At 45.1% G+C, this 27,852-nt stretch overlaps 1 pseudogene; it reads left to right on the forward strand.

The window, feature by feature from the left end:
* Positions 1-678: 678 nt before the first annotated feature.
* LOC138249424 (olfactory receptor 52E8-like) lies at positions 679-14,466 on the forward strand (annotated as a pseudogene).
* The last annotated feature ends 13,386 nt before the right edge of the window (positions 14,467-27,852 follow it).

Below are 27,852 nucleotides of genomic sequence, written 5' to 3' on the forward strand. Positions count from 1 at the left end.
AATCGCCAAATCTGCAATTAATTGCTAAATTCTTCAAGGCAGACACGTAATCCTCCACTGGTTCCTCCTTCCCTTGTTTCCGATGAAAAAATTTATAGCGATCCACAGCTATGCAAACTCTAGGTCTGTAATAGTTATCCAAGTCTTCAAGTGCATTCTTATACAGGTCACAATCACCAGCTTGCCTAAGTTTCTTATTAATATTTTTAAAAATGTTCAGACCACCTGGTCCTAAACAATGCCAAAGAATTCTATATTTTTTCTCAGCAGGAAGTTCTTCCTCCTCCTCAATGGCAGAAATATAATTCTTGAAATATTCACTCCATTCTTCCCATTTCAATATTGGTGTACCAGCAACAGGAATAAATGATTGTGGTGGTGACAGGTTCCAAGGGTTGTTCGCCGCCATGTATTTGCACTGTCTCCCTTCTAAAGATTAATATAACTGTTAACAGTATTAACGATGGTTTAAATGATGAGTTAACCTACTAATAAACCAATTTTCAAATCTAAATGAACTGTCCCAATTTAAAATGTCTTCCAAATTGTTCACGTGTGACTTAAAATGGCTGCCCCTCTGTCAGCAGAACTGTCCCAATCTAAAATGGCTGCCGCTTTTAAGTGACGTGTGACCGACCATCACCAATCCCAAAATGGCCTCTGAGATTGAATGACGTAATGGTTAGAGGCAGTACCAGTAGTAGTACACACCCACACAATGAAGACGATCATCAGCTGCCCAGTAAATGCTGCACAGCACCCAACTCACAACAGCTTACAGGAAAGATGTTCTTCAGCTGCAGCGTGAGTGCCTCCCAGCACTTAACTGTCAAGATTTGCTGCTCTTCATCATGCCGCGACGTTCAACAACACGGTAGGGTCGATACTACCCTCGTCGCCAATTGTAAGAATCTGCTGACACTGAAGAGACATTCTAATTACTTTATTTCGTTTAAGTATAACCCAGAAGGGAGAAGTGCAGCTGCCTAGTCCGTCTCAATAACCGTCCTCTCCACCCCGTTCTCGAATGCCTCTGTGCGCGCACAGAATTCACAGCGCGAGGCATTCAAGAATGGCGGCTCCCGACACTACATATGCCCTTTGGACTCAAAAATATACCTGTCACCTTCCAAAGGCTGGTAAACAAAGACCTTGCTGGACTGTAAACTTTTAGTGCAGCTTACTTAGATGACATACTGTCTATAGCTCCACCTGGCAGGATCACCTGATCGCCCTTGGAAAGGTCCTTGAGGCGCTGCAAAAGGCAGGCCTCACTATCAAGACCAGTAAGTGCCAGATAGGGCAGGGAACATTTGTGTATCTGAGCCACCTAGTTGTTGGAGGCCAAGTACAACCTCTGTAACCCAAGATTCAGACCATTCTGCCTTGTGAAGCTCCTACAACCCAGACACAAGCCACGGCATACCTTGGCTTAACTGGATACTACAGGAGGTTTGTGAGGGACTATGGCTCAATAATTGCCCCCTCACAGACCTCACCTCCAAAAAGATGTCCAGAAACATCAACTGGACAGTGAGTTTTCAAGAGGCCTTTGACACTCTGAAGAAAGCAATGTGGTCTGCTCCAGTACTACAAGCACCAGACTACTCAAGGAAATTCATAGGCCAAACAGATGCTTCAGAGATGGGGATAGGAGAAGTCCTCTCCCAAAGGAATGATCACGGATATGACAAGCCAGTTGCTTTTATTAGCAAAAAGCTACTCCCTAGGGAACAAAAATGGTTTGCGATAGAGAGGGAAGCCTTTGCTGTGGTTTGGGCTCTGAAAAAGCTGAGGCCATACTTATTTGGCTCTCACAGGCCTCTCAGATGGCTACAACTAAAGAAAGGTAAAAACTCCAAGATGCTTAGGTGGTCCATTTCCCTAGAGGGGATGGACTTCAAAGTGGAACACAGACCTGGGACTGCCCATGCCAATGCAGATGGCCTCTCCAGGTTCTTCCACTTAGAAGATAAAGACTCAGTAGGGAAAGGGTAGTCTCAATCTCTTTTGTTTGGGGATTAGGGTTAGTGTGAGAGGAGGCCTCTTTTTGAATGGTGAGCCCCACAATTTGCCTGATGTTGATGTGTTCTAAAAGTTGGTAGTGCCCAGGGTCCATGCTAACCAGGTTCCCTGAGCCAGAGTTGTAGGAAAGTACCCTCTTTTTGCCATGGTTACCCCCATTTTCTGCCTGATATCAGTGTGTTTGACTGTGTTCACTGGGATGCTGCTAACCAGGACCCCAGTGATTATGCTCTCTCTCCTCTAAATAGTGTCACTGCATACTGGTAACCCAGTATTTCACCCAGAATTGGCATACTTGTCCCCCTTTATAAGTCCCTAGTAAATGGTACCAGATACCCAGGGCATTGGGGTTCCAGGGGATACCTATGGGTTGCACCATTTCTTTTGCCATCCAGAGCGAGCCGATGTAAAGGCTTCTACAGGACTGTCATTGCAGCCTGTGTGAAAAGATGCATGCACCCTTTCATTGCCATTTACACTGCTCCAGGTCACTTATAAGTCACCCCTATAGCAGGCCATTCAGCCCTGAGGGCATGGTGCAGAGTACCTGTGTGTGAAGGCACCCCTGCACTAGCAGAGGTGCCCCAATGATCTCCAGGACCATTTTCCGGGACTTCGTGAGTGCAGGGACGCCATTTTACGCGTGTACTGGACATAGGTCACTACCTTTTCCAGCTACATAATGGTAACTGCGAACATAAGCATGTTTGGTATCAAACATGTTGGAATCATACCCCAATGCTTTTGCAAGCATTGGTTGTATGATTCCATGCACTCTGGGGGCTCCTTAGAGGACCAACAGTATTGTCCTTACAGCCATCTGAGGTTTTCCAGGCAGCCTCAGCTGCTGCCACCTCTCAGACAGGTTTCTGCCCTCCTGTTGCTCAAGCAGCTCAAGCCCAGGAAGGCAGAACAAATTATTTCCTTTGGGAGAGGGGTGTTACACCATCTCCCTTTGGAAATAGGTGTTACAGGCTTGGAAGGGGTAGCCACCCCAAGCCTCTGGAAATGCTTTGAAGGGCAGAGATGGTGCCCTCCTTGCTTAATCCAGTCTACAACGGTTCAGGGACCCCCAGTTCCTGCTCTGGCATGAAACTGGACAAAGAAAAGGGGAGTGGCCATTCCCCAGTCCATCACCACCCCAGGGGTGGTGCTCAGAGCTCCTCCAGAGGGTCCCTGGGTTTTGCCATCTTGGATTCCAAGTTGGCAGAGCACTCTAGGAGCATCTGAGTGTCCAGTGCCAGCAGGTGACGTTAGAGCCCTCCCCTGATAGGTGCTTACTTGTTTAGCTGACCAATCCCCCTTTCAGGGCTATTTTGGGTCTCTCTCTTGGGTGGTTCTTCTGATTCGGATTGCAAGAGTCGAGCAGGAATCCTCTGCATCCTTTACTTCACCTTCTTACTGAAGAAACTGCATCTGGACCCTCCAGGAACTATACAAACTGTAACAAAGAAGCAAAGAAGACTTCTGCAATATTATATCTTCAGCTCCTGCCAGAAACTGCAACTGTTTCCCGGTCGAGCATCCTCAAATGACAGCCTGTCTTCAGCCTGCACCAGAAAAACAAAGGAATCTCCCTTTGAGTGAAGGAGTCACTCCCCTACTTCAGCAGGCATCTCTCTGCAACGACGACCGGCGGCGTGGGTCCCCTCTCCTGATGAGCTGCTTGGATCCTGCCTCATGGGAGGAGGACTGAAGTGGTCCAGATGGTCCTGATGTCCTACTGTCCAACTTTGGTGGAGGTAAGAGCTTCCCTTCCCACACAAGACAGCAGCCCAGTACACTGCATGTTTTGCAGTTGCCAAGGCTTTTTGGCATCCTTCCATGAAGTTCTTCATACACCATGCAGCTCTGGCCCCCATCCTGTGACGCACAGCTTCCTCTGTTGTTCTCCGGCGGCATGGGACCCTTTGGTGTAGTGCTTCATGGGCCTCCTCTTGAACCTTCTTTGTTCCCATGCTGTGGGACTCCTGTGCATGCTGCCTTGTCTTCTGGGGGCTTTCTGAGTTGCTGAGAGCCCCCTCTGATTCCCACTCCCAGGGAGAGTCCACCAGGTCCCTCCTGGTCTCAGGCACTGCCAGTGTCTGCTAACTGGGAGCTTTGCATGTGCCAAGGCTTGTTGGAGGAATCCAGCACTGCAAACCAGACTGCAATCATCCATCCAGCGCGGGACATCATCTGCACCAACCAGGAACCTGCATCCGTCTTCTTGGGTGCAGAACTGACTTTGTTCTTCACCGGTGTTTCTTCTTTTGCACCTTCATCCGGGTTTTGTGCTTCTTGGATTTGGTCCCTTTCTTCCACAGGTCTTCAGGTCCAGGAATCCACTGATGGTGTCTTGCAGTCTCTTCTGGTTCTTGCATAATCTTCTTTCTCATATTCTTGTGTGTTCCAGGAAAGTTACTATGAATTACTCCTGCTGTCATGGGCTCCGTAGTGGGTGCTATTACTTACCATCAGTGTTTTTTAATACTTTCAGTGCCCCTCTAGACACTACACTTTCCTAAGTGGGAAATCAACTTTCACATTCAACTTTCTTAGTATATGGTTTTTGTTCCCCCAGGCCCATTTCTAACTATTGTGATTTTCACTATTTACACTGTTTTACAGCTAATTCTGCATATTAGTGTACATAATTTGTGTATTACTTACCTCCTAAGGGAGTATAGTCTCAATGGTATTTTTGGCAGTTGTGTAACCAAAATAAATAACCTTTATTTGTGTAACAATGAGTACTTTCTTTCATGTGTGTGAGCACAGTGTCACTACAGTGGTATTGCATGAGCTTTGCATGTCTCCTAGTTAGGCCTTGGCTGCTCATCAGCACTACCCCTAGAGAGCCTGGCTTCTAGACACTGTCTACATTTCACTAATAAGGGATAACTGTACCTGGTATAAGGTGTAAGTACTTTAGGTACCCACTACAAACCAGGCCAGCCTCCTAAAAGAGCTCTTTCCCTAAATCTGTTGTGATGCTCAGCATAATTGGATACACTACTACTTATCCTTGTAAGACGCTAGTAAATGGGTACCCCAGTACCCAGGTCAATAGATAGTAAGAGTAGGCCCTTGAGGGCAGTGGCACTGATTGTGCCACCCTCTAGGGCCCTGAACCCAGATACCCCCGGCACTGCCAGTGCAGGCTTAGTGTACAGGGGCAAACCTAAAAAGGCAAACTCAACATGGCACACTCCCTGTGTGCCCTGTCCACCCTACACTGCATATGTTATGGATAAGACACCCCTCTAGTAGGCCTTACAGCCCTAAGGCAGCGTGCACCTTACTATATTTGAGGGCACAATTGCATGAGCAAAATGCCCCCACTGTGTCCTTGCCAGACCTGGGATATAGTGAGTTAACAGAGCTGCCATTTTAAGTACATGTACTGGACACTGGTCAAACACGAGTTCCCCAGCCACATGATGGGTACTCTGTACCCTGGGTCATTTGGTATCAAACAACTCAGAATTTTAATTCCAAACTGGTACCAGTGTTGGATTTACCCTAACTGGTTCCCTCCAGCCTGCCACTCCAGACAGCCAGTATACAAACCTGGATGATATCTCCGCAACCGGAAGTCACAGCCAGACCTGACGAAAGACCAGCAACAGCCCAGATCAGACCTGAAAGTGTGCCAAGTTTGGTGGCACAGCACACTTCCATGGCCGAGTTGTGGCAATACCTCAGGTACTGACCAGTGCACAGCAGACATCTTCAAAAAAAGCTGCAACTGGACCAGGAGAAAGCCCCAGTTGAGGGACTTCAGTGACACCCTGGACCTCCCACCAGAGCACCCGTGATGTACTGCAGGGCCCCAAGAAGGAGACTTACCTCCAGCACAGCACCCAAGACCTCCAAAACACCATGCACCTGGCTGCCCTGAGCCTTGCATCGCTGGATCTGCTGTGTGCCCTAGGTCCCCAACCGATTGCGACCTCAGCAGCCCATGGGGACCCCCAGGCATCAACTTTAAATCTGCAAACCAGCTCCTTTTCCAAGTGGCCCTGTGCCTATGCCAAGAGGTTTTCCAATGCTGCTCCCACCGGAACTGTGAGCCACCCAGGGCTCTCCAGCTGGCACAGTGTGCCCACAGACCACTCCGGCCACCGTGCAAGTGAAGAGACTGGTGACCTAAATGTATGATTTTGAATGTATTTTTAAAAGTGACTGCCTATTGAGTCCTATGGTGCTTAATTACACACAGAAAGACTAAGTTTATTAAAACTTCAAAAAGTCGTAACTCAAAAAGTACTTAATGTATTCTAAAGATTTTGGTCTTAAAATGTATATAAGAGTCTGAAGCATTTTTATAAATTCTGGTTTCCAGTTATTCATTGAGTGTGTTTGGTCCATGATTGGATTTGTGAGTACAGAAAATACTTAGCACATCTCCCGGATTAGCCTAACTGCTCTACCAGCTATGTTCCTAATTTTGCACACTACATAGAGGGCCAGCCTCTGACAATACCACAGTTTCGTATCTTCCTGGCTTGCTTCCAGGTTCTCTTGAGCAAGCTTACAGAAGCAGGAAGTCTGGTTCCTAAAAGCCATCGTGTAACTGTATACATCCGGGGGGGCTTACAGGAGGCTTTCTCCAAGCCTTCCCTAACCAGACTCAAAGGTCCCCTGACAGGGTGGCATACAGAAACTCAAAAGGGCTAAACCAAAACCCTTTTGTGGCACCTCCTTGTAGGTGAACAGAAGGCATGGCAAGAGGATGCCCCACTTACACCTCAAGGGCTCTGACAGGGTCATAATCATGCCCTTCAATGTGCAGTTGACTCATATATGTGGATATGAGGTTGGTACCCCTGTCAGATACCACCTTCTAGCGGAACTCCATGCGGGTAAAACTGCCCATCAATGCATGTCCCACCACAGGGGCAGTGATTTACCTTAAAGGAATGGCTTCTGGGTACCTGTTGCCAAGATCCACCAAGGCCAGAATAAACCTTTGCCCATGGCTGTCTTAGGATCCAGAGGCCCCCCAATATCAATACCAACCCTTTCAAAGGGGGTGCTGACCAAAGGAAAATGTTGGAGGAGAGCCTTACATTTGCCCCCACTCTTGGCACTTGCCTGACAAGTTTGGCAAGACCTACAGTGTGCATCAGAGTGCCTGTACATTTGGGGTCAGTAAAAGTGATTGACAAGCCTCTCAAAGGTCTTATCCTGCCCCAGATGTCCAGCTGAAGGCACATCATGAGCTACACCCAGTAGGAAGGTTCTGAAACACTGGGGTACCACCAGCACATGTGCTGCCCCAGGCTCAGCAACCTTAGGCTTGCTATATAGGAGGCCATCCTCCCAGTAGATCAAGTGTGGGACCTATACTTGTCCTTGTACTGCTCAGGGGTGAGACCATATCTTGCGATTAGGGCTGCTTTCATGATAGGGTAGGTGAGCCCCTGAGAATCCCCTAAGAATGTTAGAGTATCTCTCCCCTCTATCTCAAAGTGCTTCCACAGACCCACTCCTCAATGTGCTTCAGGGACCATAATCATGTGGAGAGCAGACTCATACCTCTTGAGCCACAGATAGATGTCATCCTCCCTCTTGTAATCCTTCACCAGATCTTTAGGAATGTGTACCCTCCTCTCAGGCTGCACTGAGGTACTTCCGCTACCATCTCTATTAGACTGGCTCTTCTGACCCAGCTCCCTTAAACTGAACTCATGAGCCAAGAGCATCTTTTTCTCTCCAATGGACAGCCTCATCTCTTCCATCCCCCTCTCTATCTTAAGCTTCTCTAACTCCAACAGGTGCACCTTCTATGCTTGTCTGTCCCACAACTCCTCAGGAGTCAAACCATTGGAGGACACACTGCTACCTGCCCTGGAGACCCTCCCCCCAGGCAGAAGAAGCACATCCACTATAGCACCTGGATTACTCTGCACCTCCTTACCCTCCTTCTCGGTGTGTCTCCCAACCACCTTGGCTGCCACTGATGCCCTCAATGCTTTTTGCAGTTCCTCCTTCCTGGAGGAGCTTTTGGTAAGATCCTCACAAAACTGCTTTAGTTGAGCCACAGTTTACCAGTTTCTCCAACTCAAAAACAGACTTTGTAGCCCCAGCTGGGGCATCCCCATGTTGAGACATGTTGGTATGGTTCACTCAAAAATGCAAACATCCAAAGAGAACAGAGAGTTCCCAAGAGAAGTTCAAAAATCACAAGAAATGGAAGTAGAAAAGTCCAAAAAGATAAAAAGCAAAAACAAGTAGTATGTGGTCACTTAATGGTCTGCACTGAAAACAGTAGTACTTAATCAATAGATTGTAAAAATACAAGTTCTATCCTCACTGCTGATCACCAGTGTTAGAAATGGGGTCTCTGGTTGGCAGTCAGTTTGCACACTTTCAAAGCAGTGACCCTCACTATAGGGGATTCACAAATAGCCCAGCTGTCAGTCGGACCCAGACAGGGAATACAGAAGCAGGCACAGTTACAGAATGATTTAAGCTTTAAGCAAAAAAATGCCCACTTTTCAAAAGTGACATTTTCAAACTGACAATCTAAAAACCATCTTTACCAAAAGATGAATTTTTAAATTGTGAGTTCAGAGACCCCAAACTCCATCATCTCTATCTGGTCCCAAAGGGAAACTGCACTTAAAATATATTTAAAGGCAGCCACCATGTTAACCTATGAGAGAGATAGGCCTTGCAACAGTGAAAAACTAATTTGGCAGTATTCCGTTGTTAGGAGATGTAAAACACAGCAGTACTTGTCCCACCTTTAACATACATTGTATCCTGCCTAGTGGGTTACCTAGGGCCTACCTTAGGGGTGCCTTACATGTAAAAAAAGGGAAGGTTTAGGTACACTTGACAGGTCAAATTTGTGTTTCAAGACTGCACACGCAGACACTGTAGTGGCAGGTCTGAGACATGTTTACAGGGCTACTCATTTGGGTGGCACAATCAGGGCTGCAGGCCCACTAGTAGCATTTGATTTACAGGCCCTGGGCACCTCTAGGGCACTTTACTAGGGACTTACTAGGAAAGCAATTATGCCAATTGTGGAAAGGCTAATTACACATACAATATCCACAGGAGCACTTACACTTTAGCACTGGTCAGCGGTGGTAAAGTGCCCAGAGTACCAAAAATAGCAAAAACAGAGTCCAGCACACAGTCAAAACATGGAAAGCAGAGGAAAAAAGACAGGGGAGACCACGCCAAGGATGCCAGGTCTAACACTGAATTAATACACAACTTGCTGTTGTGCTCATCTCTAAATTCATGAAATGGTGCCATGATGTGGTAGACTGTCATTAATGCCAGTGTTGACTATTAAGTGTGGGAGCTGAGCACCTCAAACCACCGGCTCAAATTAAGCACTGCTTTTGAATGACAATAGTTCAGGCCGCAGATCAGCACACTTTTTTGGACAGTTATCCTGACTCTCATCTGCTCTGCGTATGGTGTAATACACTAATAATATTGCCTCTTAAATACCACTCTGGGGCTGTATTATGCACCGAATGAACTTTCTTTTTTGTGCCTTGGTGCCCCTTTCAAAAGGTGTGCCTGGCACAAACAGGGAAAGTGCGTCCTATTACGCTGAATTTGCTGCCCTCATGTCAGCCATGAACATGCAGTGCACTGGGGCAGGGCATTCAAGTTAAATATGGAGCAGCTATTTAAAATTTACTCTGTGTTTCATAGTGCAGGTAGCAAACTGTCTGCACTTTCAAGAGGGGAGAGAGATCCCCTTGTAGGTGGGTGCCATAAGAGAGTACACTCACCTGCAAGGGGTTTAATTGGATTCTCTTCCCCCTGCCAGTGAACTGCCAGCTGGGGCCGCATTGAGGGTGTGCCACTTTTTTGTGCCACACTTTCAGTGTGCCTCCTAACAACTTCTTTAACCTTGTGCCTGCATCCATAATGTGAACCAGCATCAGAGGCAAATAGATTTTTTCATTTCCATGAGGATGAAATGCCTTTTTGATATAGCACTGGTCTACATGTGCACCAGGGTATCAATAGCACAAGCACCTGTGGCCCCAACAGTAATCCCAAAGAGCCCTAGGGGTGCACAAAGCATTCTCACATGCCCCTTGAGCCCCCAGGGCACTTTGTGTAATAGGGCTTTTGGGGTTATACTTCAAATCTCCTACAAAATGTTTCCTTCACTATGTTGTGCATGTGGATATCTTGCAGTCATATTATTGCATGTTAATCTTTTTGTATCTGATCATTTGACATACAGTCTCTTCTACTTGTTTATCACCAATTATGTTTTTTAATTCTACATACCTCTGTAACTGCTTTTCGCCTAACTGTATATAATTTTGGTGGGCACAGCAGATTGAATATACCTTTGAGATCTGCTTTTGGGATCTTCAAACAAAGAGAACTGATGGTATGTTTAAATACTTCATTATTTGAGCTCCTTCAGAGGACATCACTGCACACACTGGTCATATCAGGAGTATGTTTATGCTTTCAGGTCATTTATTGGACATTGTTTCATTGGTAGATGAGACATGTTGAACTTAGTCACCCAGATAAGGACATGGATTCCTTTCTAAAGAAAAAAAAAAGATGCCAGGGGCATGTGCTGTCTTAAAATCAGAGCTCACACATGTGTTCATAATGAGAGCCCCTACATTAAAAACCTTTATTTCTAAGTAAATTGAAAGATTTTCTTCAAAGTACACTCTTTATGCATTAATCAAGAAAGATTGATGCCGTTTGTAACATATACTGCGATGCTGACTTTTACCAACAGCATACCAGATTGTTGGCTGGTCTCATCCAGTTGGCCGTGCACTTCTGATTCACACACCGGCTTCAGTACATAATGAATCTGGTTAGCTACCTGGAAGCAGTGCTCTGTCCTCTTTGGTCTTGGAATTTTGAAAGCTAATATTCATATTTATTCAAAACCTATTCACGACCGTCCAACATATAACTAATTTCATGACAGAAGCTCCTGACCAGACCTCACTTCTATGAGTTTGCAACATAACAACATTGAACAAAGTTTTTGAGTGTCCAAAGGTGCTTCATTTGACTGTCAGTGGTTTTCAGTTTACAGTTTACAACAGATCCCTTCTTGCTTTCAGTTCTCTGTTCTTTATATCAATTTCAGGTATGCATTAGTTTGCTCAGTAATAGGAAGTGTTAACCAGTGTAGGGTCAACCTGGGTTGACTTCTGTCCATTGCTTCACAATAGGCACTAGATGCTAGGGGCATTTTAACCTTATGGGGATTTTAATGGGTTGCTCCCTGTTGCATGTCACTCTGATGTGCTGGTTCATGGAATAAAAGATGGAATTTCAATAAGGTTGCTTACATTTTAAGGATATAACTGTGAAGAGGTCCACAGCTTATCATCCACAACCATATTTGACTCTTCTTCTGACACTTTCAGATGGTAATTACCACCAGATAATTTAAACGTTAGCACCAACAGAAATGTCAATATTGTATACGTTTTTGCATGTGCTTACATGTATTTGTGTGTGTGTGGGCATGCGTAACCCATGCTCTAGTGACTGAAACGTGGTTAAACCCTAACAGAACCAGACAAACACTTTCTTTGTGAGGACAGGTGTGTTATGAGGACCAGACCCCATTGTGTGTTTAGGTACTTTTGTGCAAGTGTATCCAAAATATTTTAAGTGTAGTCATTTTTGCCCCGGTCTGTGTTATAACCTACCCTACTATCAAAATGCTCGTGGAGTTAGAATAGTAAATACACACATCCTTACAGTATAATGATAGGTATAATATGTTGTGGCAATATTTTGTATATGTGTACCTGTGTGTGAATGTGTGTGTATGTGCATTTGTGTGCATGTGTGGTTGTGTGTGTGTGTGTGTTATGATACGAGCTCTTGTCACACAGTTAATCGGTCTTTTGGTTGAGTTAAATAATAATAAGTACCTCTTTAACTCTTTTAATAATGAGAAATAAAGATAAATTAAATGAGAAGGTGCATGTCTAATCTACTGAACAACATGCTGCCGAGAGCGATAAATGCAAAACCATGCACCCCATGCTATACGCAACCATTGCCTTCATGGTCATCATATCATGAAACCTATATTGTGTCATGGCCTTGACCTTCACAGTTCTCAACTTGACATGAATTGATTATAATTAATTTGGAATAGTAAATGTTTCAGGTTGTGGTAATGGCCATGGATAGTAAAGGAAATTAAATACCAATAGTAGATATTTGGTGGGATGAAGAATTATCAATGACTTAGAACTTCTCATTGATGATTAAGTATAAATTATAGGCTTTTACCACGCTTACCAGCAGTACATGTAAACAGATTCATTTGAATTAACCCCTTTGGTGAATGATGAGACTCTTTAGCTTTCAATATTATTTATTATAGATTTATACAAAAACAAATTAGTAAATGCTTTGAGGACTCTACATCTATCTGCAATATAAACCCATGCTCCTATCGAACCAAAAGTTGGGCAGCCCTTTTTATATAATATAATGTTTACTATCTGTACTGTAGTACTGATTGTGTACACTTGGAATAAAACTTGTAAACACGGTTGGCATATAGAAGTGGATAAGGAAAGCTAGAGATAGTCCAGGATTAGTTAATTTTCCAGAACTGGAGTGGTGTTTCTTGAAGCAAGCAAGATACCACAGAGTTAACTGCAGTATTAAGAAGTCATGGAATTATTCTGCAGTGAAGCAAGAATCAACGCTGACACATGTCTTGGTGCAGAAGCCAACATTCCTTAGGCAGGATGTCTCCTTGATGAAGCAGAAGCCAAGACTAGTCACAAACATTCATAAACTAGTGTTCATGAAGTCAGCATTCAACGTCGGGAACTATTATTTGTTTTGTTAAATTACATAGGCTCTCACAAGACTTTAAATATCTTAAAGCCACTGCTAACAAGTTAGAGATACCAATAGACCCTTATTTAAATTATGTTTATAATTTATGAATGAACTGCTCATTAAACACAACAGGCAATGATTAAACTCAAAGAATTCTATTCTGAAGTTCCTTCTGCAATTCTTAGCTAAGAAAGGGCCCTTATTGGAAAGCGAATGTTCACAATGTACTTAACTGTCATGAAGTGATTGCCAATTGATCAATGTGTATTTAGCTGCTTTGTAGGGTGGCATGGGACAGTCATTCTGGCTAAATATATTGTTATGCTTAAAGACTAACTAGTTGCATGGATAGAAATCAGACTGAGCCCAGTCCTCCCTCTGAATGAAATGTGTATTTCACAGATATTCAGGAAATAATATCATCTGCTGCTGAAATATGGCTCATTGAACCCCTTCTTTCTGTGCAACACCAGCACCATTAACTTATGGCACTGAAACACTGTAAGTTATATGGCTATATAAAAAGAATGGTGATGACAGGCTTAAATAGAATATGATTAAAGCAAAGAATAAACTTGAGGTAGGAGCTACAACATGTGAACATAACAAAATTAACAATCAGTTTTTGTTTTTTCACAGGAGCAGTATGCTCTCTGGAATGAGTTCATGATGATGTGTCAGCCAACTATGTCATCTTTCAACAGCAGCAGACACCCTTCTATGTTCTTCTTACTGGGGATCCAAGGGATGGAGGACTCCTACCACTGGATTTCTATCTCATTTTGTCTAATGTACATAGGGGCTCTGATAGGAAACTTGGGCGTGCTCTTTTTAATCTTACCCAAGAGCAGCCTCCATAAACTTATGCACACTTTTCTCTCAATGCTGTCAGTCACACACCTGCTCTAACCTTCATGTATATTGCCTAAAACACTAGGCATATTTTGGTTTAATGCCAGGAGCATTACATTCCATGCTTGCCTCACTCAGATGTTCTTCATTCATTCTATCTTTTGTTTGGAATCTGCCATTTTGGTGGCCATAGCGTATGACCGCTATGTTGCAATATCTGACCCGCTTAGATATGCTTTAAAGTTTACAAATACTTTGATCAAGAAAATTGCAATATTCAGGCTTATCCGAGACCTTTCTGTAGTAGCTCCCTGCATCTACCTGCTCCACAGATTGCCATATTGCAACAATAATATTGTGCCTCATAGTTACTGTGATCATATGGGCATAGCTCGATTAGCCTGTGTTGATGTGACGGTCAATATCTTCTTTGGTGTTATGGCAGCCATTGTGGTGTGGGCTTTAGATGCAGGATTAGTTGTTGCATCATATTTTCTGATTCTTAGAGCAGTATTGAACATGAACTCGCTACAGGTCCGCAAGACTTTCAACACCTGTGCCTCACATATTTGTGTAATAACACTGTTTTATGTGCCTGCATTATTCTCTATTTTAGCAAACAGATTTGGCAAGCATATGCCTCTCTATGTACATGTTACTGTAGCCAACCTTTATTTCCTAGTGCCATCCACTTTAAACCCAGTCATCTACAGTGTTAGTACAAAGAAAATTAGACAGTGTGTACTCAGGCTATTGCGATAAAGAAACTCATGTACACAGTACTTGAATTGTGCCGATGGGTAGAGGCGGTGGACACCAAGGCTCATTTTCGAAGACCAAGATATAATAATCATCATCAGACTTTGAACCAGAGCAAGAGACAGATGGGCAGACAGGGTAGAAGTAGGAGGAAAAGAAATGAAGGAAAACATTGGCACAAGCGAGGAAGTGGGATGCAAATGAATCTGCAGGAGTGAGTTAAAGAAACAGGAAGCATAGGGCGATGCAAGAAAGAGGCTTGAAATGGATTCAAGACTAGATGGTCTCTGTTAGTGATGTCAACCTTTGGGTGGTTGTCCACCAAACCTTTTGCCTTCACTCCTCTTGTTTTGGTGAAATAGTTTTTGGTGGCCCTCTGACTCTGCCCACTTTAGTGTTGCTAACCAGTACTAATGTGCTTGTGCTCTCTCCTTTCAACATGGTAAAATTGGCTTTCATCCAATTTGAACATTTACTTTACTTGCAAATCCCTAGTAAATTTGTGCTACCAGTACACAAGGCCTATAAATTAAATGCTACTAGTGGGCCTACTGCAATAAGTGTGCCAGCCACTTTCATAGCCTTTCAAACCTGCACCAGTCCTGCCATTGCAGGCTGTGTGTGCAGTCTTAAGCTGCCATTTCAATCTGTCAAAATAAACCTCTTCCTAGCCTACACCTTCCTTTTTAATGCATATAGGTGACCCTTGGGGTAGTCCCAAAATAGAACACAGGGCAGGGTGCAATTTATTTCAAAAGTTGGACATGTACATTTAAATCTTACATGTCCTGGCAGAGAAAAACTACTAAATTTGTTCTACACTACTGTGAGTCCGACCTCTCTAATGGGGTAACATTGGGTTGTCCTATTACATTTAATAAGTGATAGCTTTTGATTGGAAGCAGGTAAGAAAGATATGTTTGATATCTGAGGAACTGTAATTCAAAACCTTAGTTAATGGTAAAGTTGTATTTTAAGTCACAATTCTGAAAATGTCACTTTTAGAAATTTGCCATTTTTTGTTCTAACCATTTGGTGCCTGCAGCCTGTTCCTGGGTCACACGACTACATGTAGGTGGCAGTGGGCCTTTGTGTATTCCTTCTAAACAGTACAACAGTGGAGGATCTAGTTGTCAGCAGGATTGGCCTTCTCTGTTTTGATAGGGGCAGAGCTGTCACCTACATCACTTGTAATTTAAAGGCACTTGAACTGCTTACACACAAAGTACTTCACTCTTGCGTTTTGTGCCCCCAGACAGACTGGCAAGGAGGCAGGAGATTCCAGACACCTTTGTATGCGGGTATGGGGGACGTTTCAGAAGCTTCTCCCACTAGGTATAAATATTGGACCCTTAGACGTAATACTTCAGTCCACTTCTGGACCTGTGGAAGACTCAGAAGAAGAACTGCTCTGCTGCCCTGTTGCAAGAAGAACTGCCCAACTGCTCTGCAGTCCAACTGCAAAAGAGGATCGCTTAGCTGCCATACTGCCTGAGGAAAAAGGACTGAATCTATAAGTTGAACCCAGTACCACCACAGTGTTGCCAAGGGCTAATTAGTTGGCCTGCTGTTCTTAACTACAGGGGCATGACAGACCTTTCTGTGCCGCTGCATTCTGACACATATCAGTGCAGGACTGCGCATCACAGTGGCAGTTCAGCAGCCTTGCAGCACCGACTCAGCATGACGCATGTTGGTGCCAACAACCGGCCCAGCTTGAAATGCCTTTACACCAGGCCAGTATCACAGCTTCTGATCCATGGCTTTGCAAGCACCGACCTAGTGCAAATCATTTCAATGCCTTGTTCAACATATCTCAGTTTAGAACCCGGCTCATCTCTCTGCCAATCCTCGCAGCACCACCAGCTTAGTCTTCCTTGATGCATTGCAGTGCATCTCAGCACCCCACTCCACATCAGAAGCTCCTGCCGAGGGCTCCAGCAACCTCGACTCAGCTCAAGTCATCTCATTGCAGGACCTCACATTGCAGCTCCCGTTGATACCCTCGAAGCGTAGGCCCATAAAAGGACTTCATAACTCAACATACAAGGTTGCAAGTTACTTTTCATAGCAAACTGAAGTCCTGTATCTGGCCTGGACTCCATGGCATTCAGCCTGAACTTGTATCTTGGACCTGGTCCACTGTGACCAGATGACCGCAGTTGGCACATCTTGCTTCTGAGTGCTGCTCCTATTCAAACCCTTTAAAATTACATATCGCCTGCTCAATTGATTGGATTTTTATTGTTTTGGTGTCAATAATTTAATCTATTTTACTAAATTGATGTGGGATTTTGGGTTTTAATTTTATTACAGCATTTTTAAAATTTTATTACTGCATGTGTGTTGCATGAATTCTTTACACATTTCCTCTAAGTTACGCCTGACTGCATTCATGCCAGCTACCAGAGGGATGTGCACAGGTCAATTTAGTGAATTTTTGTGGTTCATCCTGACAAGGATGACAGCAGTTGCTTGAGTAGGGATTTGCCCCCATCAACCAAAAACCTAGGTTCTACCAGTCTTGTCATTCGGTAACCACTATATTGAGTAACATTGGCAGTGGGCTCGTACTCACATTACATTTTTGAAGCACTACATAGGCACTATGTGGGTACTGCATGATTTATCACTATGCACATACCAGTTTGAAGTAATGCTTCTACTCTTGCTTCAGAAATCTGAGGTTGACAAAGTCTTCAGTTTTTCATTGATATAGGTTTTGCTTTTCCTTGTGCAAAACACCACTTGCTATATAATGAAACTCTATTCATTAAAGTATAGGTTTTTAAATTGATTAAGTAAAATTAAGTCAGAAAATACCTGAATTTGGATCCAGTTGCATTATTTATGGTAATGAAATGAGGCAAACAGGGCACCTGCTGTGTCAACTCATGGTTATTGTTGTAGGCACTTAATAAATACATATTGAGGGAGAGATGAGAGGTGGAACAATGGGTTTCCATTCACTAAAAAACAAAAATGTAACATTGATCACCAGAAGATCTGAGAGGCTACAATGTATAATTCATGTCTGCATATATGTTTCCTCCTGCAATGCATTTGGGATTAGATCTGGCAAAACCTCTTTTTTAGGTGCTATGCGGGCATCCCACATTCCCCAATTCTACATTTGGTGTTATCTGGCCTTTGAGTAGGTATTCTTAGCTTCTGGAACACATTACACGTTCACTGAATCATTTGACCAACTTTGGTGTGTGAAGTTCTGTTGTCAATTTTTGGAAATTTATATTTGCTGATTATGTAATAGAACATTGGAATTGTTAACCTTTTTTAATTATTTACTTGTGCTGTCCATTTCATTTCTTTATTTCTTGTTCAATCAATATAACACCATGGATGTGGAATCAGCAAGCACACCATAAGAAACAGCTTAACAGATGTTTTCTTAATCCCATATTGCACCAATTTGAATAATCTATATAGCCAATACGTAGACCTGTGTACTTGTAAGGTAGATTACTAAAAAGGTGTAAATATCAGGCCATTTCTCATACTCCAATCTCATTCCACCACTTCTCAATAAAAAACAAAAATGTTTCTCTTTGAGTCATAATGCCCATTTTACCTAAAGTACATATATGTTGAACAGACTTTAACTAATTAGATTTGGCTGTGGTGGCCTGCCAGAGTCCATCTTTTGCAAATTTCCTTTCTCGCTATTTGCATCAAGTAAATTAGTAACTTTCTGTAACCTGGTATTAACCTATTTTCACCAATCTCACTAATCAATATCCAGAAAAAAACTGAGATGGTACTTATCTTAATCTAGTGATCTAAAATTGTTGTTAATATTTTACCCACATCACACCAGAAAAACATAACAAAGAACACTAGAAGAACATATGCAAATCATTGGTGTCTGGAAAGCCACATATTCGACATTTATTGTCTTCATTGTTCTTAACTTTCACCAACTTCAATAAATTTCCGTATCTGCCTGAGACACATCTTCAACCCCGATTCCATTTGGAGGTTTCAGTTTCTCTTCCGCAGCGGAAGCCATATGCCAGTAGCAGAAAGTAATTCCTTTTGCTTAGGGTATGTAATTTGAAGGTAATGTTGCTTTCAGCAAGTTTCTTTTTCAGTCCAGTTCAGTCCAGTTCAGATCTTCATCATCAATGTTATTTGGACGTATTTCAATTTAAAGATCGAACCTTCCATACCTTTCTTTTAGGAAGAGAAAAAAATCAGATGATTGGGTCAAACAAACGTAAACCTTCACACACAATGGGGGGTCATTATGATCCCGGCGGTCTTCAGAGTGCCAGGGTCTCAGTGGCAGTCTGACCGCCGCCAAAGTGGTGGTCCAACTGCTTTGGCGCCGGTCTGACCGCCACATTATGACTGGGGCGGTTGTGCCATGATTGGACCGCCAGCACAGCCAGTTTCTTCCACAGGAGGGGCTGGCAGTGCTGGCAGTCCTAGTCCGCCCGAGCAGCGCTACATGCGGCTCCACCCTGGGGATTATGAACCCCTCTCTGCCAGCTTTTGCATGGTGGTAGCACCGCCATGTAAAAGCTGGCGGAGACAGGGTAGAGGGGGCCGTAAGGGGACCCTTGCACTGACCTTGCACTTGGCATGGGCAGTGGTGGGGCCCCCATGGCTAGCCCTGTCACGCAATTCACTGTCTGCATTGCTGACAGTAAACAGTGCGATGGATGCTGGTGCACCCTATACACTGCAACATTGCCGCCCGCGTCAATGTTGTAGGCTGTACCCCGTGGGGCAAGTGGGCGGAAACACCGTTTCCACCCGGTAACCCAGCAGGGAACTCATTATGGGGCCCACAGGCAGGCGGAGCAAATCTCCATTAATAATTGTTTATATGAAGGAAGGTGTCCCTTCCTGCACATAAACAATCACCCCACAACGCAGGCATCCTTGTGCCATTGTGCAAGGGTGGCTGCATTGGCACTAGGCAGCTGATTTAGCACCAGAGCAATGGAAAACACAGGTATGCACCGTATTCTTGTAAATACGGTTCATCCCTGTGCTTTGGAAATGACACTGCTTGGTGCAGCCATATTGATTGTGGCACCACACTGCACCATTTCCCACTAAATGAAGCCCTTAGTTTACAGACCAGAGAGGTGTAGCAGTCACACTGCATGACAAATTTAAAATTAATTAGTGTGAAAAACTGGGTTGTTGGTTGAAGGGGTATAAGCAAATCACTTAACCTCTCCGTGCCTACAATTCAATGCCTTGAGACTCTCCTGGGTGATTTGCTGCACTTCACAAATCCTGGATTTCTTTGGATTTATTAAGCCTTTCTCAAGCAACAGCCACATTCCCTATCAGGGTGAACCACTAAAGTCAGTAAATAACCCTTCTGTAGCTTGGCACAAAAGCAGTCAGACTTAACATTGATGCAATGTGTAAAGAAACAGTAAAGTTGATACAAAGACAACGCAACACAAGAAAAACAGTAACCAAATTTAGAAAAATATAGTAAATATTAATACACTATTTGACAACAAAACAATGAAAATCAAATCATTAGAACTGAAGATATCAATTGTTAGACTTGGCGTGGTCTCCCCTTGCTTTTTGCCTCTATTTCCCAGGTTGTTGACTCTGTTTTTGCTGTCTTTGTTACTCTGGGCACTTTACCACTGCTATCCAGTGCTAAAGTTCAAGTGCTTCTATGTAAAAGTTATGTGTGATTGGCTTTCCATGATTGACATATTTGATTTTCTAGTAAGTCCCTAGTAAAGTGCACTAGAGGTGCCCAGGGCCTGTAAATCAAAAACTACTAGTGGGCCTGCAGCACTGGTTGCATCACCCACATTAGTGTCCCAGTAAACATGGCTCTGAGCTGCCACTGCAGTGTCTGTGCGTGCAGTCTTAAACTGCCAATTCGACTTGGAATGTGTACCCACTTGCCATGCCTAAACCTTCCCTTTTTCTACATGTAAGGCACCCCTTAGACGGACGCTAGCTAGCCCTCATGTGTTTTACATGTCCTGACAGTGAAATACTGCCCAAATTGGTTTTCACTGCTGCAAGGCCCATCTCTCTTATAGGTTAATATGGGGGCTGCCTTAAAAAGTTAGTGAAGTGCATATTCCCTTTAAGAGCAGATGTAAATGTGGAGTTTAGGGTCTCTGAGCTCACAAGTTAAAAATACATCTTTTAGCAAAGGTTGTTTTTAAATTGTGTGTTCGAAAATGCCACTTTGAGAAAGAGGCCATTTTCTTGCTTAAACCATTCAGTCACTCTGTGTGTTTTGTGGATTCAATGTCTGGGTCAGTTTGACAGTTGGGCTGCTTGCCTCTCTCTCTAGACAGAGACACAAAGGGGGATGGGGTGTAGCCTGCATATCCTGATGAGCCATCTGTGCTGAAAGGGAAGGGAGGAGTGGTCATTCACACCCAGCTGGGTGGGCCTGCCCTTTCACAATGCAGTCTCGAACCTGCTGGTGTGTGGCTGGGGCCTGGCCTGGACAAGAAAGGATCTCACAGACACTTGAGACTTCCCTTTGAAGTAGGCCTATTTCAAAGGCAGAAAGGGGTATAGGAAGAGCATCCCAAACCCTTGAAAATCAGATTACTTCAAGGATTCAAGAGGAACCTCTGCCTGGAGAAGAGATGAAGTGCTGAGAAGAAGTGCTGCCCTGGCCTGTGACTGTTCTAGACTATCCTGCAGTTGCTGCTTCTGCCTGTGCAATGGGACAGAGACTGGACTTTGTTGCATTCCTGCTTGAGAAGTGATTCTAAGGGCGTGGAGTAGAGCTTGCCTCCTGTTTTGCAACCTCAGGGACCGCAAAGGCTTCACCAACCAGACCGAGTCTACTTGCTGTGGACTCTAGCTTGCCAGAGGGTGCCATTCCAGTTTCTGGACCCCTGGAAGTGAATTCCTGGAGAAAACCAAGTCTATTGACGTCGGACGATGCCGTGCGACTTCGTAAAGGATGCCACTGCCCGGAACCGCGACTCCGCTTGCCTCGAGGACATGGACCTCGCTGAGTGCGAATCCGATGACCCTGTGAGCTGACACCGCTACCCCAGATACACAACTTTACCTGCCCCGAGGCTGTGTACCTCGTAGAAGTACGACGACCCTGTAGGCCTCGCGTAGCTGCAACTGCTGATTCTGCCCGACTTCGCTGACACTGGAGTGTAGTAAGTCTGTCTGTGACGATCCAATGCCATTGCAGCGCCTGCGGCCCTATGACATTACCGCAACCCCGTGAAGTCACCCCGAAGCATGGTAACTCCACCAGACTTCGTATCTGCTGGAACCAAGGGACCGATTTCGCATCCGATGCCGCCTCGCCTCCACCGCACTGTAGAAGGACCTGATGCCGCTGCGCAATGTCGTAGTCCTTCTGCCCTGTGGCACCGGAACCGATGCCGCATTGGACCCAGCGAAGCCGCTCTCCCCGACTCCGTGCACCGGCCTGTTTTCTACTTGTTTTGAAGGTACTGTATCTGGGGGTGGACCGATTCCGTGAATGGCGCCATTGATATTGCATTGTAGGAAACGACTCAGTTGCGATGCCGTATTTTACCAACTTGCAGTGTTTTCCCCTAAAATCACTGTTTCCTTGCTTTTAAGTGCTAAAATTTTATTTTTAACTGTATATTGTGGAGTTTTATCGTATTTAGTCTTGTTTATTTAGATAAAATATTTAATATTTTTCTAAACCTGTGTTGCGTCATTTTTTTTGTGGTTCACTGTATTACTGTGTGTGGTACTTAACAAGGGGGTGAGCGGGGGTTAACTGAGTGTGATTCTCCTTTACCCTGACTAGAGTGAGGGTGCTTGCTTGGACAGGGTGTAATCTGACTGCCAACCAAGACCCCATTTCTAACATGAATGTTTAAAGTTTATGGTGAAAACTAGCTCTTAAAAGATCAAAGCACCAAACCTTGGAATTCTACTCAGGTGAGATTGGGGAAAATTGAAAGTTATGTATGGCTGCAATGGATTGCGGTTCGGATACAAGAGGTAGACTGGGCCCAATTTCTGCTTATCTTTGGACTTAGAAGACAATATGTATGAAAATGTTTCCAATAGTAAAGTTCAGTGGGGAAAGGAAGTTAGCTGTGTCAGAGGAAGCAGCATTGTCTTTAGGAAGCCACCGGCCATAGTTGTGGTGAAAGGATTTTCTTTCTGACTATTTTTTGGAAGTCGAAGATCTCCAGTGGGATGAAGCTGCAGGATGTAGCCAACGAGAGCTCCGTGAGGCCAGATACCATTCTACCTGGAGCCACTCAACAGAATTTGTTGCTACATAGTGGGAGCTACCACAGCTAGGCCAACCGGTGATGCACCTTGGGCGGATAGTTAAGCAGGTTGGTCTTCGTCTCCTCTCGGTTCTCAGAGCACTTTTTGGTTGAAAATGTTCTAAGTCCCAAACTTTAGATTTTGTCTATATTGGCACCTTTGTCACAACTTCCAACAGTCCAGGACTGGAGAGGCACCTCTTTGAGGGATAGGACTTACTCAGGTTGGAGCTAGGTGTGGGTTCAAGATAGTTGGAGCATTTTCTGTCCCTAAGACTCTGATCAGGAGGCCATACAGCTAGCATTTGGAGTCTCCTTGGTAGTCCTCGGTTCAAGGAGAAGTGCTGTGCACAGAAGTATGCCAGGTCTCTGGCTGCTCAGGATAGACTTCAAGAAGCAAAGCAGTCCTTTCCAGTGCACCAAAGCAGTCTTCTGATGTACACAGCTGGCCACAACAGCAGGCAGGCATTTGAGAGTCCTTCCACAGCTCCAGAAAGTGATTTGAAGAGTGGCTCATAGTTTGTGGCCTGAATGTGTATACCTGTGTAGTGCCTAACTGTGTCACTGAGGGTCTGCTAATCAGAACCTCAGTGCTTATGCTCTCTCTGCCTTTAAATTTGTCACTGTAGGCTAGTGACCACTTTTACCAATTCTAATTGGCACACTAGAACACCCTTATAATTCCCTGGTATATGGTACCTAGGTACCAGGGTATTGGGGTTCCAGGAGATCCTAATGGGCGGCAGCATTTCTTTTGCCACTCATAGGGAGCTCAGACAAATCTTACACAGGACTGCCACTGCAGCCTGAGTGAAATAGTGCACACACTATTTCACAGCCATTTTCACTGCACTTAAGTAACTTATAAGTCAGCTATATGTCTAACCTTCACTTGCTGAAGGTTAGGTGCAAAGTTACTAAGTGTGAGGGCACCCTTGCAATAGCAAAGGTGCCCCCACATAGTTCAGGGCCATTTCCCCGGACTTTGTGAGTGCGGGGACACCATTACACGTGTGCACTACACATAGGTCAATACCTATGTGTAGCTTCACAATGGTAACTCCGAACTTGGCCATGTAACATGTCTAAGATCATGGAATTGTCCCCCCATGCCAAATCTGGTATTGGGGTGCCAATTCCATGAATCCCCAGGGCTCCACCATGGACCCAGGGTACTGCCAAACAGCTCTCTGGGGTTTTCTCTGCAGCTACAGTTGCTGTCAACCGACAGACAGAGTTCTGCCCTCCTGTGGTCTGGGCAGCCCAGTCCCAGGAAGGCAGAACAAAGAATTTCCTCTGAGAGAGGGTGTTACACCCTCTCCCTTTGGAAATATGTGTTACAGACTGAGGAGGGGTAGCCTCCCACAGCCTCTGGAAATGCTTTGAAGGGCACAGATGGTGACCTCCTTGCATAAGCCAGTTTACACCGGTTCAGGGAACCCCCAGTCCCTGCTCTGGTGCAAAACTGGACAAAGGAAAGGGGAGTGACTACTCCCCTGTCCATCACCACCCCAGGGGTGGTGCCCAGAGCTCCTCCAGTGTGTCCCAGACCTCTGCCATCTTGGATCCAGAGGTGTGAGGGCACTCTGGAGGCCTCCGAGTGGCCAGTGACAGCAGGTGACGTCAGAGACCCCTCCTGATAGGTGCTTACCTCACTAGGTGGCCAATACTCCTCTGAGGGCTATTTAGGGTCTCTCCTGTGGGCTTTTACTCAGATAAAAAATGCAAGGGCTCACCAGAGTTTCTCTGCATTTCTCTCTTCGACTTCTGCCAAGGATTGACCGCTGAATGCTCCAGGACGCCTGCAAAACTGCAACAAAGTAGTGGCAGCCAAGACCTGGAACACCCTCCCCACCAGCCTCAGGACCACCCAGGACCACTCCGCATTCCGGAGACACCTCAAGACCTGGCTTTTCGAGCAGCAGTAACCCCGCTTCCCCCTAGCGCCTTGAGACCCGCACGGTGAGTAGCGCGCTTTAGAAATGTTAATGATTTGATTTGATTTGAGAAGACTACCAGCGCCATTGTAGCGCCTAATCCTGCCGGCTTTCTCAACTGTTTCCTGGTGGTGCATGCTCTGCCTTCACCCTGCACTGGAAGCCAAAAAGAAATCTCCCAGGGGATGACAGAATCTTCCCCCTGCTAAAGCAGGCACCAAACTTCTGCTTCACCAGTCCTCTGGGTCCCCTCTCTTCATGACGAGCATGGTCCCTGGAACACAGGAGCTGGATCCAAGTGATACCGACAGTCCAGTGGTCCAGCTGTCCAAATTTGGAGGAGGTAAGTCCTTGCATCCACCCCTCCAGACAGTAATCCTGTGCACCACGTGGACTGCAGCTACTAGGGCTTATGTGCACCTTTGCAAGGAATCCTTCATGCACAGCCTAGCCCAGGTCCCCAGCACTCTGTCCTGCATTGCTCAACTCGCTGAGTTGACCTCCGGCTTCGTGGGACCCTCTTTTGTAGTGTTGAGATGACCGCCATGTTCAGTCTTCTTGAACACGTGTTCAAGGACTTCTGAGGGTGCTGCCTTCTTGTGCATTGGCTCTCTGTGTTGCTGAGGGTCCCTTCCATCTCCTCTTCCAAGTGGCGACCTCCTGGTCCTTCCTGGGCCCAGGCAGCAACCTTTTTCTTTAACTGTGAGCTTTGTAGCAAGCAAGGCTTGTTTGTGGTCTTTCTCCAAAGAAACAGCTCTGCATCCTCCAGCACGCCGTGGGACATCTTCTGCACGAAGGAGAAGTTCCTGGCTCCTTCCATTGTTACAGAATCTTCAGCTTCTTCCACCCGGAGGCAGCCATTTTGCACCTTCATCCGGGGTTTAGTGGGCTCCTGTACCCCTGGACACTTTCACAACTCTTGAACTTGGTCCCCTTCCTTTGCAGGTCCTCAGGTCCAGGAATCCATCTTCAGTGCTTTGCAGTCTGTTGTGGTCTTTGCAAATTCCTCTATCACGAGTCTAGCGTGTTTCTGGGGGAAATAGTAGTACTTTACTCCTACTTTCCAGGGTCTTGGGGTGGGGTATCTTGGACACCCTTGGTGTTTTCTTACACTCCCAGAGACCCTCTACACACTACAATAGGTCAGGGGTCCCCAAGTGGTTCGCATTTCACTTTCTTAGTATATGGTTTGTGTTGTCCCTAGGCCTATTGCATCCTATTGTATTCCACAGTGTTTGCACTACTACATAACTGTTTACTTACCTGATTTTGGTTTGTATGTATATTTTGTGTAATTTACTTACCTCCTACTGGAGTATATCCTCTGAGATATTTGTGGCACATTGTCACTACAATAAAGTACCTTTATTTTTCGCATCCGATGCCGCCTCGCCTCCACCGCACTGTAGAGCGGACCTGATGCCGCTGCGCAATGTCGTAGTCCTTCTGCCCTGTGGCACCGGAACCTATGCCGCATTGGACCCAGTGAAGCCGCTCTCCCCGACTCCGTGCACCGGCCTGTTTTCTACTTGTTTTGAAGGTACTGTATCTGGGGGTGGACCGATTCCGTGAATGGCGCCATTGATATTGCATTGTAGGAAACGACTCAGTTGCGATGCCGTATTTTACCAACTTGCAGTGTTTTCCCCTAAAATCACTGTTTCCTTGCTTTTAAGTGCTAACATTTTATTTTTAACTGTATATTGTGGAGTTTTATCGTATTTAGTCTTGTTTATTTAGATAAAATATTTAATATTTTTCTAAACCTGTGTTGCGTCATTTTTTTTGTGGTTCACTGTATTACTGTGTGTGGTACTTAACAAGGGGGTGAGCGGGGGTTAACTGAGTGTGATTCTCCTTTACCCTGACTAGAGTGAGGGTGCTTGCTTGGACAGGGTGTAATCTGACTGCCAACCAAAGACCCCATTTCTAACATGAATGTTTAAAGTTTATGGTGAAAACTAGCTCTTAAAAGATCAAAGCAACCAAACCTTGGAATTCTACCCAGGTGAGATCGGGGTAATTTGAAAGTTATGTATGGCTGCAATGGATTGCGGTTCGGATACAAGAGGTAGACTGGGCCCAATTTCTGCTTATCTTTGGACTTAGAAGACAATATGTATGAAAATGTTTCCAATAGTAAAGTTCAGTGGGGAAAGGAAGTTAGCTGTGTCAGAGGAAGCAGCATTGTCTTTAGGAAGCCACCGGCCATAGTTGTGGTGAAAGAATTTTCTTTCTGACTATTTTTTGGAAGTCGAAGATCTCCAGTGGGATGAAGCTGCAGGATGTAGCCAACGAGAGCTCCATGAGGCCAGATACCATTCTCCTGGAGCCACTCAACAGAATTTGTTGCTGCATAGTGGGAGCTACCACAGCTAGGCCAACCGGTGATGCACCTTGGGCGGATGGTTAAGCAGGTTGGTCTTGGTCTCCTCTTGATTCTCAGAGCACTTTTTGGTTGAAAATGTTCTAAGTCCCAAACTTTAGATTTTGTCTATATTGGCACCTTCGTCACAACTTCCAACAGTCCAGGACTGGAGAGGCACCTCTTTGAGGGATAGGACTTACTCAGGTTGGAGCTAGGTGTGGGTTCAAGATAGTTGGAGCATTTTCTGTCCCTAAGACTCTGATCAGGAGGCCATACAGCTAGCATTTGGAGTCTCCCTGGTAGTCCTCGGTTCAAGGAGAAGTGCTGTGCACAGAAGTATGCCAGGTCTGGTGCTGCTCAGGATAGACTTCAAGTAGCAAAGCAGTCCTTTCCAGTGCACCAAAGCAGTCTTCTGATGTACACAGCTGGCCACAACAGCAGGCAGGCATTTGAGAGACCTTCCACAGCTCCAGAAAGTGATTTGAAGAGTGGCTCATAGTTTGTGGCCTGAATGTGTATACCTGTGTAGTGCCTAACTGTGTCACTGAGGGTCTGCTAATCAGAACCTCAGTGCTTATGCTCTCTCTGCCTTTAAATTTGTCACTGTAGGCTAGTGACCACTTTTACCAATTCTAATTGGCACACTAGAACACCCTTATAATTCCCTGGTATATGGTACCTAGGTACCATGGTATTGGGGTTCCAGGAGATCCTAATGGGCGGCAGCATTTCTTTTGCCACTCATAGGGAGCTCAGACAAATCTTACACAGGACTGCCACTGCAGCCTGAGTGAAATAGTGCACACACTATTTCACAGCCATTTTCACT

The sequence above is a fragment of the Pleurodeles waltl genome, chromosome 8 (assembly GCF_031143425.1).
Source record: "Pleurodeles waltl isolate 20211129_DDA chromosome 8, aPleWal1.hap1.20221129, whole genome shotgun sequence".
Classification (NCBI taxonomy): Eukaryota; Metazoa; Chordata; class Amphibia; order Caudata; family Salamandridae; genus Pleurodeles; species Pleurodeles waltl.